This window comes from Ranitomeya imitator, chromosome 2, assembly GCF_032444005.1.
Source record: "Ranitomeya imitator isolate aRanImi1 chromosome 2, aRanImi1.pri, whole genome shotgun sequence".
NCBI lineage: Eukaryota > Metazoa > Chordata > Amphibia > Anura > Dendrobatidae > Ranitomeya > Ranitomeya imitator.
In genome coordinates this window covers 420,801,190-420,819,193 of record NC_091283.1, presented here as the reverse complement: position 1 = coordinate 420,819,193, position 18,004 = coordinate 420,801,190, and the positions used below count along the sequence as shown (strand labels likewise).

The 18,004-nt window shown below is 46.2% G+C and overlaps 1 long non-coding RNA gene, 1 other non-coding gene and 1 pseudogene across 2 annotated transcripts in view; all 3 read right to left on the bottom strand.

The window, feature by feature from the left end:
• Positions 1–242: 242 nt before the first annotated feature.
• Positions 243–444, bottom strand: LOC138668053 (U2 spliceosomal RNA; annotated as a pseudogene).
• Positions 445–5,200: 4,756 nt separating this feature from the next.
• The window catches only part of LOC138664261 (uncharacterized), a 33,458-nt gene continuing 20,654 nt past the window's right edge, over positions 5,201–18,004 (bottom strand). The window contains exons 2-4 of the long non-coding RNA XR_011318316.1: positions 9,016–9,072; positions 5,764–6,016; positions 5,201–5,314 (exon numbers count right to left, since the gene is read on the bottom strand). This is a non-coding gene — a long non-coding RNA (uncharacterized lncRNA). The remainder of the gene's footprint in view (positions 5,315–5,763; positions 6,017–9,015; positions 9,073–18,004) is intronic.
• LOC138668163 (U2 spliceosomal RNA) lies at positions 12,503–12,699 on the bottom strand. The gene has a single exon (XR_011319107.1). It is a non-coding gene; the product is annotated as a U2 spliceosomal RNA (small nuclear RNA).

Here is an 18,004-nt window from a genome sequence, read left to right as displayed (position 1 = left end):
TGATTGATTGATTGCTTGATTGATTGATTGCATATTGGATGCAATCCAATGCTGAACATGCATAAGTGAAAGCAAGGCACAGGAAATGTTGCAAATGGTCCAGTGAAATTGAGCAAATTGCTACATTTGCCATCTGAAACGTGCTTCTTTGACCCTGAAAAGAATTCTCAGAAACGGTTAAATGACAACTTGCTGAGCTGATTTCAATTCAATTCAATCTGTTTTTGGAAACCGGATCAGAGAAGGGGTGCACTGTTCCCGGAGATACTGCAATAATGGGTCAATGCGTGGAGTGGACAGAGCAAGCTCCATTTCCAGCTCCCTGTTCTAAAAATCCATTTAATATATGGTCCCCAAATAGGGGACGTATCAGATATTAAACTGATAAGAACAGATTTTTTGATTTAATAAACTCTTTTATTCTCATTCGTTCCAAAAAATAAGTTAACAATCGTGTACTTTGCCGCAGCCCAGTACACACATAATTCTACATTTTTTGTACAAAGCATAAGAATACGACGCACTACCTATACATCAAACTCCTATGCTACACCAAAACACTCAAGCTGAAAGAAAAAGCATGTTAAACAAAACAGTACGACGACCTGTGATAGGAGAGAAGGGGATTGGGAAGAGGGGGTAAGGAGGGGGAGATCACAGGCCCGAAGCTTTATTGAAAGACAAGATACATAGGGGAAAAGGGGGGAGGAAAAGGGGTTTTAGTCCTTGTCCTCATCCGCATCCTCCGGACCGTCGACGATGGAATAGTCTCTGAGCAGGCTGTGGATCAGCCTGCGGCAGTCCTGGATGGACATCTTCTCCCTCCTTAAGATGAGCCGGTTCCTGGCGACCCAAATAGCGTCCTTGAAGCAGTTCATAAGGCGCCAAGCCTCCTGGATGGCTCCGATGGTATGAACCCCAGGGAAAAGTCCGTAAAGCACAGAATGGTGCGATAGGCTTGCTCTGGGGACAGAGTTCCTCAAGTCGTCCTCTAGGGCAGTCAACAGGCGCTGTGCAAACCGGCACTCCCAAAAAGTGTGCAAGGATGTTTCTTCCACGAAGGGGCACCTTGGGCAGTACCGTGTCTTACACAGGTTCTGGGCATGCATGAACGACCGGACGGGCAGCCCGCCCTGAATCGCCATCCATGACAAGTCCTTGTGCCCGTTGGTCAGCCTGTCGGATGACACATTAGTCCATACAGTCTCCAGTGTGTCCTGGTGGAGTCCTATGATGTCCTCAACATCGTCCTTGGCTCTGATCAGTTTGTGGATAGTTTTGGGCTTCCACAGGTCGGGCTTCAGTCCCTCCAGTTGGTGTTCTCCCACGAACCGAACAACGTCCCCATAGTACCATGCCGTCGTCCAGTTGTAGGGGTAGGAGCTGTCCCACTTGTCCCAGCCGAGTCGCCTCCAAAGAGGAAGCAGGAAGAAGCGAGACATGGACCTGCCCGCAGAGCCTCTCTTGACTTGCAGAGTCCGGCAGACACAATCACAGACAAAGGAGGACCGCAGGAGGGTGGGGATATCTGGAACGCCCTTCCCACCCTTGCGTGGCTCCTTGTACATGACGGCCCGCCTGACTCTGTCCATCTTGGAACCCCAGACAAAGTGGAACACTGTCCTGCTAATGGCCCTGCACACGGTGACATGGGGGGGCCAGGCCTGGGCTGTGTACTGCAGCACGGGCAGTACTTCATTACACAGGACAAGAACCTTACCCTCGCAGGTGAGGTGTCTGAGGTTCCAGAGGCCGATCCGTTGGTTAACCTTGGCCAAGCGTTCCTGCCAAGACTTGAGGGCCGCTCCTTCCTTCCCGAACCAGACTCCAAGAAGCTTGATGAAATCCAGCTGGATGTTGAAGGGGAAAGGGGCGGAGGAGGCCAGTTGCCAATCCCCGAAGATTATGGCTTCAGACTTCCCGCAGTTGACTTTAGCCCCTGAAGCTTGACCGAACATCTCACACGTCTGGACGAGGGCATCGACTGAGCCACGGTCGGCGCAGAAGACGGTGACATCATCCATGTAGAGCGAGCACTTGACCTCATGTCTTTCCGGACCCGGTGCGGTGATCCCCCTGATCTTTCCATTCTGCCGGATAGCCTCTGCAAAGAGCTCTATAACACAAACAAAAAGGAGAGGTGACAGAGGACAGCCTTGTCTGACCCCAGAGAGGACAGGAAAGGTGTCAGTCTTCCAGCCGTTCACCAACACCAAGCTGTGGATATCAAAGTACATTAGACGGACATACGCACAAAACCTGTCACCCAAACCTAACCGCTGCAGAGCTCTTCCCATGAACCCATGGGAAACCCGGTCGAAGGCCTTTTCCTGATCCAAGGAGACCAGGGCCGTGTGTGCACGGCGGACCTTGATGTACTCGACCGTGTCCCGCATGAGAGCAAGGCTGTCTGCAATGCGGCATCCGGGGACGCCGCAGGTCTGGTCCAGGTGGATGATCCGTCCGATGACCGTCTTCAGTCTTGTCGCCATCGTCTTGGCCAGGATCTTGTAGTCCACATTGAGCAGAGTGATGGGACGTCAATTCTTCAGGTCGCACCTCTCCCCCTTCCGTTTGTACAGGATCGTGACCATTCCTTCCCTCAATGACGGAGGCATTCTACCCTCCACCACCATCTCCTCGTAAAGTTCCAGCAGGTCCGGGCAGATGAGGTCTCCCAGCGTTACGTAGAGCTCTGCCGGAAGTCCATCACTGCCCGGGGTTCTGCCGGTCCTAAAGGATTTAGCGGCAGCGAGCAATTCGCCCACCGTCAGAGGTTTGTCCATGGTTGCCGCACCTGCAGGGTCAAGATGGCTAGTGATACCTGACAGGAACTTATCGGCAGCATCGGGGTTGGTAGTCTTGTAGGAGTAGAGATCGCTGTAGAAGTCGCTGATGACCCTCATCACGTCCTCCTTCCCACGTCGTATATTTCCACTCTCGTCTCGCAGCTCATTCAGGGGCATGTGGCTGGCATGGAGTTTCCTGAAAAATAACGAGTTACATTTCTCACCCTTCTCTATGTTCTCCACCTTGGAACGGAAGATGATTCGCCTGGACTCCTCCTCGAAGTGCCTTTTCAGGCCTCTCTTGGCCTCGTCCAGCTCCTCCCTCACATCCCAGCCGCAGTGGAGGAGATCCTGCAGTGACCGCAGCTGTCGCTGCAGTCCTCTGAAGTCCCTCCTCTTCTCATGTGCCTGTTGTTGACCCTTGGCCTGAAAGAAACAGCGAAACTCGAGTTTAACATATTCCCACCAATCGCAGACCGTTCGGAAGCTACCTTTGCAGGACCTCCACATTGCGTAGGCGGCTCTGAGTTCCTCCACAACCTCAGACTGAGACAGTAGAGCACAATTCAGCTTCCAGGAGCCTGGGCCAGGTGGGAAACCGTGGCCCAGGACACCCTGTAAGCGAATGGCTCTGTGGTCAGAGAAGAAGAAGGGGACCATAGAGTGCATACTCTGCCTGACTGCTCGAGAGGTGAACACAAAGTCGATCCTGGAATGCAGTGAGCCATCGGGTCGACTCCATGAATAGTTCACTGAGCCTCTCCCCATGGAGCCCACCACGTCCTCCAGACGGGCCTCGGTCACCATCTCGATGAGCAGTTTGGACGTGATGTCCAACTTGGCAGACGTGTCAGAACTACGACCGTCTTCCTCGATAGGGCAGTTGAAATCCCCGGCCATCACTAAGGTCCTGGTGGTGGCAAGCTGGAGCCGCAGGGTCTGGAAAACCTCCAAGCGCTCGTTCTTCAGAGGGGGCGCATACACGTTGATGAACCTAATGGGTTCCCCCCCCCAGTTGCCGTCTACAACAAGAAGCCTGCCGCAGACGAGCTCCTGGAAGGACTCAAGCGTGAAAGCGTTCCCCCTGATAAGGATGGCGACCCCTGCAGACTTGCAGTCACCCCCTCCGGACCAGTAGGATGGACCATGGGACCACTCCCGGGCCAGATGTTTGAAAGACCTAGAGGAGGGAAGGGAACATTCCTGTAACATATAAACACACAACTGAGCTGTAAGAAAAGCATAAACAGTCTGGCGTCTGAATTAGTCCCTGATGCTCCTAACATTAATGGAAAATAAGTTAATATTAGCCATCATTGAAGGGAAAAAGGGAAAAAGTTAGTGCAGGTGATACACCTTAGTTACCTCTCTGGTCGGGTGGGTCCCCGTCTATGACTACTGCCGGTGATGGAATCTCCACCAGGCCCTGTTCCTCCATCTGATCGAGCAGCGTGGCTTCCAACTCGGCGACCACCGTCTCCACCTCCTCTGAGTCAGCCACCAGGGTTTCAACCATGTGCTCCATCTCCTCTTGTTCTGGGAGGGTGTCTTCCTCCTCATCCTTGTACTCGACTATTTTATTTTTGGTGGAGGTTTCAGCGGTGGGGCTGATCTCCACTTTCCTCTTTCTCTGGGTTGCACCTGGAGAGACAAGAGGGGGAAAGTTCTCCTCGTAGGAGGTTGAGGCAGCTGGAGAAAATGTTAATTCCACCTCAACCATGGTCTGGGGGGGTAGAGTGGCTGCCGGGGCAGGGGAAAGGACACCTGCTGAGGAGTAGGGAAAGGAAGTGGAGGTGGAGGCCTCAGTAGGGGTGGTCGGGGTGGGGAGGGATGGGATGGGGGTGACAGGTGGGGGATTAGGAGAGGGGTGGCAGTATTCTTACCCTTCTTTGTCTTTTTCTTTTCCATGGGCTTTGGGGCCGCTGGGACCACCGCTGGGGGCCCGGTCACCGACACCTTGCCTGCCTTGGTCTTGGTCATCTGGGCCTTGGCCGTAGCGACCTTGGCCACCGCGGGCTCGGTCGTCGGGAACACAGCCTCCCAGATATCGGTCCCCGCAGCCACCGATGCCCAGGATCTCCGCCGCTCGGGGCAGTCTCTGTACATGTGGTCCGCCAGTCCACACAGGTTGCAGGACTTCTTCCTCGGGCAGTCCTTCGAGCTGTGTCCCGTCACCCGACAAGTCCTACAGGCATCCTCCTTGCAGTCCTTCATCTCGTGCCCTGTCCTGCTGCATCTCCTGCAGTTACGTGGCATGTCCAGGTAGTAGATGAGGCCATAGGAGTTGCCCAGGGAAAATGTTGGGGGCAGGTGCTGAAGTCTGTCCGAGCAAGCCGGGTCCCTGTGGAGCCTAACAGTCACTGACCACTTACCTGTCCAGAAGCCGCAGCCATTCAGGATGTGGGTTGGTTCCCTCACGACTAAACAGAAGCATCTCAGGAAGGTGCAAATGTCTTTACCTGGGGTATGCGGGTTGCGCATTGAGATGGTGATCCTCCTCTCATCCTTCTGGATAGGGCAGCTACCTGTGAAAGCAGAGAGAGATGGATCCGAACTTCCTGCACTTACCATTTCCCAGAATCTCCTGCAGGCATTCACCGTGGCAAAGGTGACGAAGAAGATCCCCGTCAAGAAGGTCTGGACGCAGAGGGTTTCCGACGTCGTGAAGCCTCATTCCAGCAGCATCTTCTGGCTGAACACATCCGAGGACATGTCCGGCACCCTCCCATCCACTTCCTTGAGCTTCAGGGCCACCATCTGCCTCATCCAGGGCTCCAGGGTTGGATCTTCCCGGTGAGGCTTCTGGGTTCCCTTCTGCTGGCCGGCAGTGGAGGCAGAGTCCTTGGGGGCAGAAGAGGCCTCTAGCTGGGCCTTCGTGGTGGTCCCTTGCTCCAGGTTCTTTCCGGCTTTCCTCCTCGTGCTTGCCATGATTCCTCCTGCAGGTGTCAATTGGAACCGGATCTGGAACTCTTACCGGAGGGGGTGGAGCTGTGCAGATTCTTCTCCCGTCGTTTTCTGGACAGATTCCCCGAAAGGTCTCTGTCTCGCTGGATTTCTTTCTTGAAGATTTTTCAGGGCAGCCCGATTCTTCTCCAATCTTTTTCTTGCAGAGCTTTGTCTTCCAACCGATATCCGATCTCTCCTCCTCCCGATGTCAGCAGGTCTCCGCAGCTCTTCTGTGTCGAGTTCGATCGCCCTTGTCAAGTGTAGATCTTAGCTCTTGTGTTCTGATAAGAACAGATTTTTTTTTTTTTAACCATTCAGGTTAGTTTTAAAGCAATCTGTAAGAATTCCCAATACTTACTTGCTAAAAACTTATCATCATGGCCATATTTTTTTTAATAGTAAAGCAATCTTATTTAACAGAAGAAAGATAATCTTATTACACTTCATAAGATACAAGACTCCAAAAAAATCACTGATATTTCACAATATAACGCCACTTTTTGAACTTCCATATTCCCTCGGCATCTGTTCCACCACCGCCTCTACAATCTAACTTATATACTAAGAACAACCTAGAAAAAATAATCTTAACACATTCATTTACAGTAATTACTTTCCTTTTAAACACAAAGATTCCTCACATCCCACAAACTCTCTAAGACACAAGCCATAATTAACCATAACACTCTCTGTTTCACCCGTCCACAAGCACCAATCCCAAACATAGCCACACGCCAATCCACAAAAGTCACTCCAGCCAAACTCTTACACAATCCTCCCACACACTTCCACACATTATACGCAAACCCACAGTTCCACATCACATGCATAACCGTCTCACATCCACCACATCCATCTCTTGGACACACATCTGATCTGATCAAATCTCGCCTCTTTTGTACATCTCTCACTGGAAGGATATTATGAAGCGCCATCCACACTACATCCTTCTGCTTGTTTGACATCCCAAACGTGTCCACCATCCTCCATGCATCTGCAACCTCATTCCCTCTTAAACCAACTATATCACACTCGACCTCAGTTGCATAGATTTTCCTATACACACTCCTAACCATTCTAAACTCATTCATCGGCACACTCAACAAATCATGCTTCCTAACAAACTTCTCAATCACTTCATACCACACTGGACACTTAAAAGAAACAGGCACTCTTGCATCCCTCTTCCTCCAAAATAAACCATACAACATCCAACCAGCAGAATAACTTGCCATACACGCACACTTACTACCTTTACTTAACAGAACCACAACTGTCTTAATATAATGGAGTCCTAAAAATCTCAATATTAGGAAAAGCCAACCCACCATGCTGGCAGGCCTTATAAAGGCTATCCCTCTTCAGCTTCTCCATCTTGCTACACCAGAAAAAAGTAAAAATAAGTTTCTCTACTCTCTTAACTTTCCTATAAGGAGATGGAAAAATTGTAGCCACAAAAAGCAGGATAGGCAAAACCACAGCTTTGATAATTAAAACTTTGCCACGCAAAGAAAGCTCTCTCATCCTCCAAAAATTCAGCTTTCGCTCAACACGCATGCCACACTCCTCCCAACTCTCATTCCCTTTCAGATCATCATTGAAGAATACCCCTAAAATTTTAATTGCACCCTCTTCATACTTAACTCCATCCATGCGAATACTATCATCCCCAAAACACTTGAAACTACACTTATTCCAATTGACCCTAAACCCAGACGCACCACAGAAAAAATCCAGAAGCAGCCTCACCCTACTCATTGATGCCATACTTTCACTCACAATCACCACATCATCCATATAGCCTAACACCTTCACATGCTTACCACCACTCCCAGGCACTAACAGTCCTCTCATCATTTTCTCACGTCTCACTAAACACAACAAAGGCTCAATCACACATACAAACAAGACAGGGGACATAGGACACCCCTGTCTAACTCCTGACTTAATCAACACCTTCTCACTTAGCCAGCCATTCACTAAGAACTCACTTGACACCCAATCATACAAAGACCTAACAGCATTCAGAAAAACCCTAGGAAACCCAAAATTCTCCAAAACTTTAAACAAGAACACATGAGAAACTCTATCGAAAGCCTTTTCGAAATCAATCGCTAGAACCATGCACTTCTGCTTTCTTACTTTACAGTCACCAAGCATATCCCTTAATACCAGTAAATTATCACTCATACTCCTACCAGGCACAGCACACACTTGGTCATCCTCCACCACACACCCAATCACCTCACGCATACGATTTGCTAACAACTTACTATAGACCTTATAATCAGCATTAAGCAACGTTATGGGTCTCCAATTTTCCAGATGCTTTCTCTCACCCTTCTTAAAAACAAGTACCACTACACCTTCTTTCATAGACTTACACAAAACACCATTCATCCACATATACCTACAAACCTCAGTCAAATCACCACCCAAAAACTCCCAAGCTTTCACATACAGTTCCACAGGCAGCCCATCATTCCCAGGCGTCTTATTCTTTTAGCACTCATAACCACTTTCTTCACCTCATCCAGGATAACATCATCACATAAAATATCACACTCATCTGAGCCAAGTCTCTTATCCAAACCATTTAATACATGTGACACAAGCCCAGAATCAATCCATTTCTCATCATACAACTTACTATAAAACTCATTCACACCTTTTAAAACATTCTTCCCAGTTACACAAGATCCGTCTTCACCAACTATTTCACTCAAATCCAACTTCCTTCCATTCATTTTTTTGAAAAAATACCTCGTGCACTTTTCGTTTTTTTCTAAATGCTCTATTTTGGTTCGGTAAATAATTTCTTTACCTTTTTCGTCTAAAAGACATTTTAACTCATTCCTTGCAACCACAAGCTGATCAGACATATCCATCCCACTTGCAACACACCCACACAACCAGTCAATCTTTCTGCTTAAATCATTAAATCTATTACGATATCTGGCAGCTTTCCTGTAGCACCATTTTTTAAAGAAATTTTTCATCTGCAACTTCACCCAATCCCACCACTCAAGCACACTATCAAAATCACGCTTACGCCACCTCCAACTTGCATACCTTCTCTCCAACTCATTCATCACCTCTTCATCCTCCAACAACCTCAAATTCAACTTCCACACCTCTCCCCCATACACTATGTCCCCATTCGCACTTAACACTCCACGCAGGCATTCATGATCAGAAAAAGGAACCCTATGTTGAGCAAAACCTGAACAAAACATATTTTTAGAAAACAACATCCTATCTATTCTAGATGTAATATTACCTCGGTCAGCATAATATGTTGACGGCGGTGGAATGCCATACCCAAAAATTGCAGCATCTGAGAAAGAAAAATCAAAGATTAGTTGGGACAACTTTTTCCCTGTAATGTCCACATTTCCTTCTGTGGCACAATTGAAATCACCAACGAAAACAGTAGGTATTTTCCCTGGAAGAAAAAAACTCAATTTCTCAAGAAGAGCAAGTCGCTTTTCTTTTTTTGTAGAACAGTATAAATTAATAATTCTAACCTTCCACCCCCTGTAACTTAAAAAAACAATAATACACCGACCCACCTCCACAACCGTATAACTATCAATGGTAATATTTTTGTTACCAACTAAAATTCCCACCCCATCATTTTTATTAGAACTTGATCCCGACCAGACATGCTGGCCATATGGCCAGTCTTTATCCCCTGGAGATTCAAAAATCCCGCATTCTTGTAGGCAGTAGACATCTGCACTCAGACTCTTAAGATAGTCCTGAACAGTAGTTCTACGGGTGACAGATCTAATTTGCCTAACATTAAGGGACACAATGTCCCAACCAGAATGATGCGGCATAAAAGGGGAATCCCTCAAAACCTACAAAAAGAAAAAAAAAACAATGTTCAGCCCATATCAAGCACGTCAAAGTTATTGGCACTTGGCGGGATGCCAAAAGTCACCTCTTCAGGAGAAAAGACATCTGTCGGGTAAACCCGAGAACCCACAGGGCTATCACACACAGGAGCAACAGAGGGACACCCAGTCCTAGGCTTCTTCCTGGAAACACAAGGTTCTTCCTCATCAGAGGACCTGGCAGCAGACAAGTCTCCTTGGCCACCACCTTCAGATTCCTCCAAGGCAGTTTCACTCCAAGATATAGCTGGGGATTTTGACAAATCCATTTCCCCCTCTCCACGGACACCAGACTGGAGAGGGAGAGGTGACTCCACTTCCAAAATTTTCATGCCAAAACCATCTGACCCACGAGGCTGGACTTGGGCGTCCTCAAGTATGTCCTCAATCTCCGAGTCGTCCTCTTACTCACTGGAATTGACTGCCCCCCGATATCTGCTAGGGGGCTCAATGGAGTTTCAGCAACAACAGTTGGAGTAGCAGGCCTAACCGCGGTCACTTGTGCAAAGGACCTAGGTGTGATTCTGGCCCGACACTCCCAAAGGACATGTCCATCTTCACCACAAGCATCACACTTTATCTGGTTCTTGCAGTCTCTCGCCATGTGACCGGTCTCATTACACCTCCTGCAGGTTGGCTGATTACTGCAGGACTCTTGGATGTGGCCATAAGTACTACACCTTCTACAGAAGAAAGGAGCATCAGGAAAATACAAAAAGCCAGTATCTCTTCCAATTGAAAAGTTCATAGGTGGATAGTGAATACCCCCTGGTCCCTGGGGGTCCACCGCAAACCTGACAAAGTACTTGTATTTACCCGTCCACAAGCCCTCCTCGTTATTGATCCTGTGAGAAAACTGCACAAAGACACAATGCCTCCTCAGGAAAGCAGTAATACTATCCTGGGAGCAAAAAGGATTGTGCATGAACACAACCACTGGGACATCCCCCTTAGAATAAAGAACGGTGAAAATAAGTCCATCTAAAAGGGTGCTCTCTTTAAAGCCAGTCAAGGTTCTGAAGAGGTTTTGGCAAGCAGCCATAGTAGAAAGAACCAGCACGTACCTTCCATCTTTTCTAAATTCTTGCAGGCAAACGATATCCGTCTTTTTTACCTTCAGGGCATCATAGAAGATGGCATTCACCAGGTAGGACAGGGAGAAGTGTCCCTTCTTTTCTTCAGCGACCTCAATTCGGAATCCATTCTTGACCCGGGGGTCCCCGGTCCCAGCAAATTTCAGCTTGACTCCCATAGTCACGCCTCAAGGATCGCCTTCCCGTTTCTTCCTCACTATCCCCCTATAGCAGCATCTGGCTTAAGCCACCGAAGTGGCAATGCCAGAAGGCCGAGGGACAGCACGCAAAGAACCTCCTGGACAGACACTTGATCTGAGCGAAAAGGCCGAAAAGCGATAGCCTGTAATGGTTTGCCACTCCGGACGCACCATGGCCTACAACCAGGACCCACTGTGGAGAGAGCCCAAAAGATTGCCCAGGGGAAGACATTTTTTCCTAAACTCTGGATGCCTTCTCAAATGGCAGTTCTGGTGTGTGTGGGGGTGTTTGGGGGGTGTGTGGGGTGTGTTCAAGTTGGGCCCAACGCGATTTTTTAAAATCTGAATAACTCCGCCTAATCTGCATAACTCCGCCTATTTGAACACACCCTCCATCCCTTTTGCGCTAAAGAGTGCAACTATTAGTGCAAGTATGCAAATTGCCCCTTTAAAAAAAATGAGTACTTCAACTCTATAGCAACAAGCACCTTTTGTAAGTAGCGATTCTACAAGTCACAATCAACTCATTAACGAGTCGTGCAATATGACTTAGGATTAAAGCCAAATCAGTATCTCAATTCGCAGACACGGTGTTTTGGGCTCTTGGCCCTCGTCAGTGCGAAGCAAGAGGACTGATTTGGCTAGGTGAGAGGCACTGGACTGGGGTCTAAGGGGTAACGTTTCTCCTGATGGAGAGTGACATACCAGCTGACTTGTCAAGGTAAGGAGGCCTATTCAAGAAACAGGCAGAGCGAGAGTGTAATTCAAAAACCAGACAGGCTAGCGGTTGTCTTCCCAGCTCCCCTGAAGCTGGGCACAGACCCCCCCCACCATGTGGTCTGCTGCTGTTACAGCAGCAGACTGAAGACGGTGCCCTTTTACTCTGCCTTAGATAGGCCCAGAGCCCATTGTGACATGTGAGAGTTCCGGAGTCAATGGCTAAAGGCCCCATTGTGACAGCCGGTGAAGGTTCCGTGCACAGATTCTATCTACTGCAGGCAGTGCACCTGATTGGTCAAAAGCATTAGAATACTACTCGCACAGTACAGGACAAGATAGACAAGACTAGCATATTCAAGATCATCACAGACCCCATTTTTCCTTTTTTATTTAAATACATATCATACACCACATAATTAAAAGTCAGTGGTCCACAAGAGGGAGCCAATGTTTTACAAAGGAATTTGTGCATGCGGTCACAAATGTAGTATGTATGGCCGAACTACTCGTAGGATACTTCAATTTAAACACTTCATACTGACAGACAGCAGGTGCCTAATTTTGTAGATGGCACAATATGTTAGCAACACTGTTACAAAGGCCTCATTTGGGCCTACATCTTAACACACCTGTTGCAACCAGCAAAGACTGATTGATTGATTGCATATTGGATGCAATCCAATGCTGAAAATGCATAGGTGAAAGCAAGGCACAGGAAATGTTGCAAATGGTCCAGTGAAGTTGAGCAAATTGCTACATTTGCCATCTGAAACGTGCTTCTTTGACCCTGAAAAGAAGTCTCATAAAGGGTTAAATGACAGCTTGCTGTGCTGATTTCAATTCAATTCAATCTGTTTTTGGAAACTGGATCAGAGAAGGGGTGCACTGTTCCCGGAGATACTGCAATAACGGGTCAATGCGTGGAGTGGACATAGCAAGCTCCATTTCCAGCTCCCTATTCTAAAAATCCATTTAATATATGGTCCCCAAATAGGGGACGTATCAGATATTAAACTGATAATAACAGATTTTTTTTTTATTTGAAGCATCTTTCCAAGGCTCTGAAAACTGTGACCGAAGTCACAGAAAAAACAGAGCACAAGGCGAGGATTCATGTGGACCCTTCCCGTAGGAGAGGGTCCCCAATAAACCATCCCCGTCCCTCCGAGCCAGAAGGCCACAGCGAGGATCAGGGATCTTCGATGCTCTCCATAGCCGAAGCTGGGGGAGAGCCTTTGTCGTGCTCCCAGTGTCCAAACAGACTGCCACTCTGGTGTAGCTTGGAGCCGGTTTCATGTTGGTTTCTCAGCCCAAAGCTGACCGGACCTTCGGCCGGGTTTATAAAAATTTCCCATTCTAGCCAGAAGGCCAGGAATAGGAGGGGTTGCTATAGAAAGTATGAAAGGCTAGGTGCGGCGTGCTACGGAGTCTAAGACTTACCCGGGATTCCACTCCAAGCAAGCTCAGACTCCCCCCAGGGCGACCACTCCTGGGGCACATTGCACCAAAAGCCCTCACACTTACTCAGCCCAATGACTTCGATCCTGGGGGCCATGGTTTCCATCCGATGGCTATATGAGCCACCTGGCATACTAGCAAGTGCACAACCCAGTGTGTATTAATATATCAATGTACTAGAGTGGTAGGTAGAGGCCACCTTTTCGAAAGATAAGGTTTCAACATAGTTTTATTGTTCACAAAGATAACACGTTACAAAAATAAAAAGGAACATTTGAAACATTATAATGGATAATACACCTAAAATACAGAAATACCAAGACATTTAAAAAAAACACAAATATAAAAACACAAATATAAAAACAATCAAACAATTGTGTTCCATAATTGTATACACCACATTGAAGCAGCTTCTTTTGCACCATACAGTTTTTATCTCTAAGATAATAGATATACATTTCACTTAGAGCAATTTTTATACAATTAGCTGAATCAATAAAATCACGTTTAAAAAGTAAAATATTTCTGACTTTCCACATGGCATTTTTAAAACAATTAATAATTATCCAGGCCACTCTGAATTGTTTAAGATTTGGGCACTTAAAAAGACCGTACAAGACATAAATATGGTTAAAATCTCTCAGGCCACATGCCCATTTTAATAGTGGCCCTACCTTTCTCCATACCTCCTGTGCAAATGGACAGTTCCACATGAGATGCAGTTCAGACTCGTTCTCGCAGCATGTTACTCTTGGACATTTGGCCCTTGCCACCAGCCCTCGCCTATGTTGGAACTCACGAGTAGGGAGGCACTGGTGGACAATTGCCCAGGCAAGGTCCTTGTCCACATTTGCTAGGTATTTCCCGTACACATTTCGCCACACCGTCTTGGACCTTGCCTGTGAAAAATTGGAGACAGGAATTGTATCCTCCGAATGCCTACAAGCCATTGATACCTTCCTCTGATCTCCCAATATGTCAGGTTCCAACTCCTGGAGACCTAACTGTCTGACCGTTTTCTCAAGTATCACATACTGTTTAGTAGGACATAGGGCACAGGAGAATCCAAAGGTAAACGGAACCATCTTTTAAAAATCATTCCTGCTGCATATTTTAAAAAATAACTAAAAATGCCATCAGATTTAAAAACTTTAAAACAGAAACAGAAATATTTTATATAAAAGAAAGTAAAAAAATTGGGAACATCTTTACCCCCATTAATTTTGTCTTTATACATCAAAACTCTTTTTAATTTTTCCATTTTGGAACCCCATAAAAACATAAAAACAATTCTAGTTACTTTTTTAATCTGTAGATTGGAAGGGGGAAAAACCATTGCAACATACAACATAATGGGAATTAAAACAGCCTTGATAATTAAAATTTTCCCTTCCATACTGAGGTTCCTTAATTTCCAGAGAGAGATCTTTTTCTCTAATTTGTCTATAGCAGAGTCCCAATTAGGGGTACCTTCATTGGCTTGGTTAAAAACAATACCTTAAATTTTTATCTGATTCGTTTGAATCACTATCCCAGGGGTCAAAGAAGAGTCCCATCTACATACATTAAAACAATCACTTTTGTCCACATTTAGTTTAAAACCAGAGGCTTCACAGAAGAATTCAGTATTTCTCAATACCCTTCTGAGGGATGTGGAATCTGGGCATAATATGGTGACATCATCCATGTAACTTAGGACTTTAACCTGCATACCCCTTCCCCCAGGAATAGGTACCCCTTTAATTACTTTATCTTTTCTTAATAAAGTTAGCAGTGGTTCCATCGCACAGATAAAGAGTAGTGGAGACAGAGGACACCCCTGTTTTACCCCAGACAGCAGAGGAACTCCCTTTGTTAAAAACCCATTTATAGAGATTTGACTAAAACAGGAATTGTATAAAAGCATGATGCGGGTTAAAATTTTCTCTGGAAACACCATTTTTTTAAGAACCATAAAAAGGAAATCGTGTGATACCCTGTCAAATGCTTTTTCGAAATCCAAAGATAAAATGGCAAGACCTTGACCTCTCTCTTTAAAATACCATATAGTATCTCTAATTATATTAAGTGGCTCAGCTATCGTTCTACCGGGGACTCCACACACTTGGTTAGGGTGAATTAATTTTGAAATAAAAGGTTTTAAACGGAGTGCAATGAGTTTGGCTAAAATTTTATGATCCATATTTAAAAGTGTAATAGGCCGCCAATTTTTATGTTGGCTCCTGTCTCCTTTTTTGTATATTAGAGACACCAAACCTCTCCTCCAAGAAGGGGGTAATTCCTTGGTATTAAAAGCTTCTTTGAACAATAAAAACAAATCCTCCTTTAAAATCCCCCAAAAAGTCAGATAAAACTCAATTGGTAAACCATCCTCACCGGGAGATTTCCCATTGGAGAAGCTTTTGAAGCTCCATAAAAGTTCCTCACTGGTGAGATCACTGGATAAAATACTTTGGTCTAAAAAAATCCAACTTAAAATCAAGGGAATTAATAGCATAATCTAAAAAGGAAGGATCTATCACTTTGGTATTAAAAAGATGTTGATAAAAATAAAAAGCTTTATCTAACATTCCCACAGTATTAGTTTCACCCTCCAGATTTAAAATTGCGTCCCTCCTCCCCATTACCTTTTTGAAGAAGAAACGGGAACATTTTTCTCCTTCCTCCAGATGCTGTACATGGGAGTTAAAAATTATTTGTTTTCCTTTCTCATCCAGGGCACTTTTTATTTCAGACTTCAAATTTGCAATATCATCATCTACATCAACTCCAACATCTTTTAGTTTAAAAAGTACCTGTAATCTCATATTTAAAACATAGAACCACTGCTTTTTCTGTTTAGCTTTATTTTTTCCTTCCTTAATAAAGAAAAATTTAATTTTAGGTTTTATCCTCTCCCACCACCCTAGCATAGAGGCTCTGGGGTCTCTTTTGGATTGCCAGTGTTGGTACACGTGTACAAACCTTTCCTGAATCTCAGGGTCCTCTAGGAGAGTTGTATTTAATCTCCATGATCCCTTTGAGATTTTTTGTTCCCCCTCCAGCTCCACAGATAAAACCTTATGATCTGAAAATAAATTAGATAAAAGAGAGCATTTATGGGCCTTAAAACCAGTTGAAGCAAACATAAAATCAATCCTAGAAGAAACTCTCCCATTGGACCATGTAACCCCCGGGTCCACCGGCATGAGCACCTTCCAACAATCTTGCAACTTAAAATCATCAATCAAACTTTTTAATAGATAGGTGGTACGGTCCTTACGGTTCACATCACCACCCTGTCGACATTCCCCCTCCCGCGTGCAATTGAAGTCTCCTCCAACCAACAGGGGGGTTGACCCAACACAAAATAAAGGCAAGATATCAAATAATTCAGCTCTCTCTTGCTTTCCAGGAGGGGCATATACATTCAATATACGCAAAGGAAGTCCTTTGAAACTAAGATGGACTAAGATAGCTCTACCCGGCATAATCTCAGTCACGGACTGAATGATGATAGAATGTCCACGGCAGAGTAGTCCAATTCCGGCAGCTCGGCAGTCATTGGCACCAGACCACACAGAAGTGCACAGTGTCCAATCTTCTTTTATGTCCTTGTAATTTAGACTGCACTGTATGCCACATTCTTGTAAGAAAAACAGATCAAAGTCAAGTGTCTCTAAATAAGAGAATAAAGCAGCCCTGCGTATAGGGCTCTTTAGGGACCTCACATTTAGTGAGGCAATCTTTATGGGAGCAGACATTTAAGAGGAATCAGAACTTAGTGTAGAAAAAGAACCGATTTCCGGCATCTCTACCATCTCTCCAGGGGTCAGGATTTGTTGAATATTACTTTGATCTGAGGCAGGAAGAAAGGCGACATCCTCTCTAGGCTCCTCTCCAGTACTTCAACATCCAAATTTCCTCTGAACCTTAGGCTGCTTTACCTCATCTCTCTGTCTTTTCAGATGCTGTGTGGAGTCCATATCCTCTGGTTCATTTACATCTGCTGCCATCTTGGAGGTCTGGTCTATGATGTTATCCCTCTGTTCATCCTCTGCTCTCGATCTGGTCAAGGAGTTACTGCGACTCCTGGTACATGGCTTACGACCCAATGAGGTCTTATCAGGAACTTTTTTATTTCGCGCCTTAGAGGTTTCCCTCCGGTTTTCCACGCTGACTGATCGTTTAGGATTTGTACCCTGCTTGCCTTTACCCGAGCTTCCCGTTAACGGTAGGGCGAAACTGGGATTTTCCTTTTCCATCGGGGTACTAAAGGACTCCTCGGCTCCGCACAATGCTGGGGGTGCATTCATGCTGAACGAGGGCCTTATCTCCTTTTGACTCTGGGCGACTGCGACATCTAGAGCCACTACATTGATCAATTCTATATTTGGGGAATCCCCAGGAGGATTTAAAGAGACCCTACGACCATCCCTCCGAGAATCCACCGGCAAGTTTTCCGGCGGGACTACAGAAGGGCCTAGTCCGGACCCGTCAGCGTGCGCCAACCCAGGTCCAGGGGCAGGTATCGCCATACTCCCTTCGGTGACATTTTTGATAGTCAGTTGGCCTGACTTAGACGGACCATCAGCTCTTGTCCTTTTGCTCAGACAATTTTTGAAGGCGTGACCGGCCTTCCCACATAGATTGCATACGATATCAGAGTCACACATGGCGGAGGTGTGCCCACTCTTACCGCATTTATTGCAGAGGACTACATGAGCGTTTGCGCAACTTTCTCGAGTATGCCCATGTTCTTGGCAATTTTGGCAGCGCAAGGGCATTCCTGGGTAGCGTAGGAAGTCCCTGACACTACCAATTGCGAAATTGGCAGGTGGATGGCATAAGCCCCCAATGTTACCACGTTCCATATGGAATTTTACAAGATATTTCCTCTTCCCATTCCAGAAGCGTTGGGAGTTGAGGATCTCATGTGA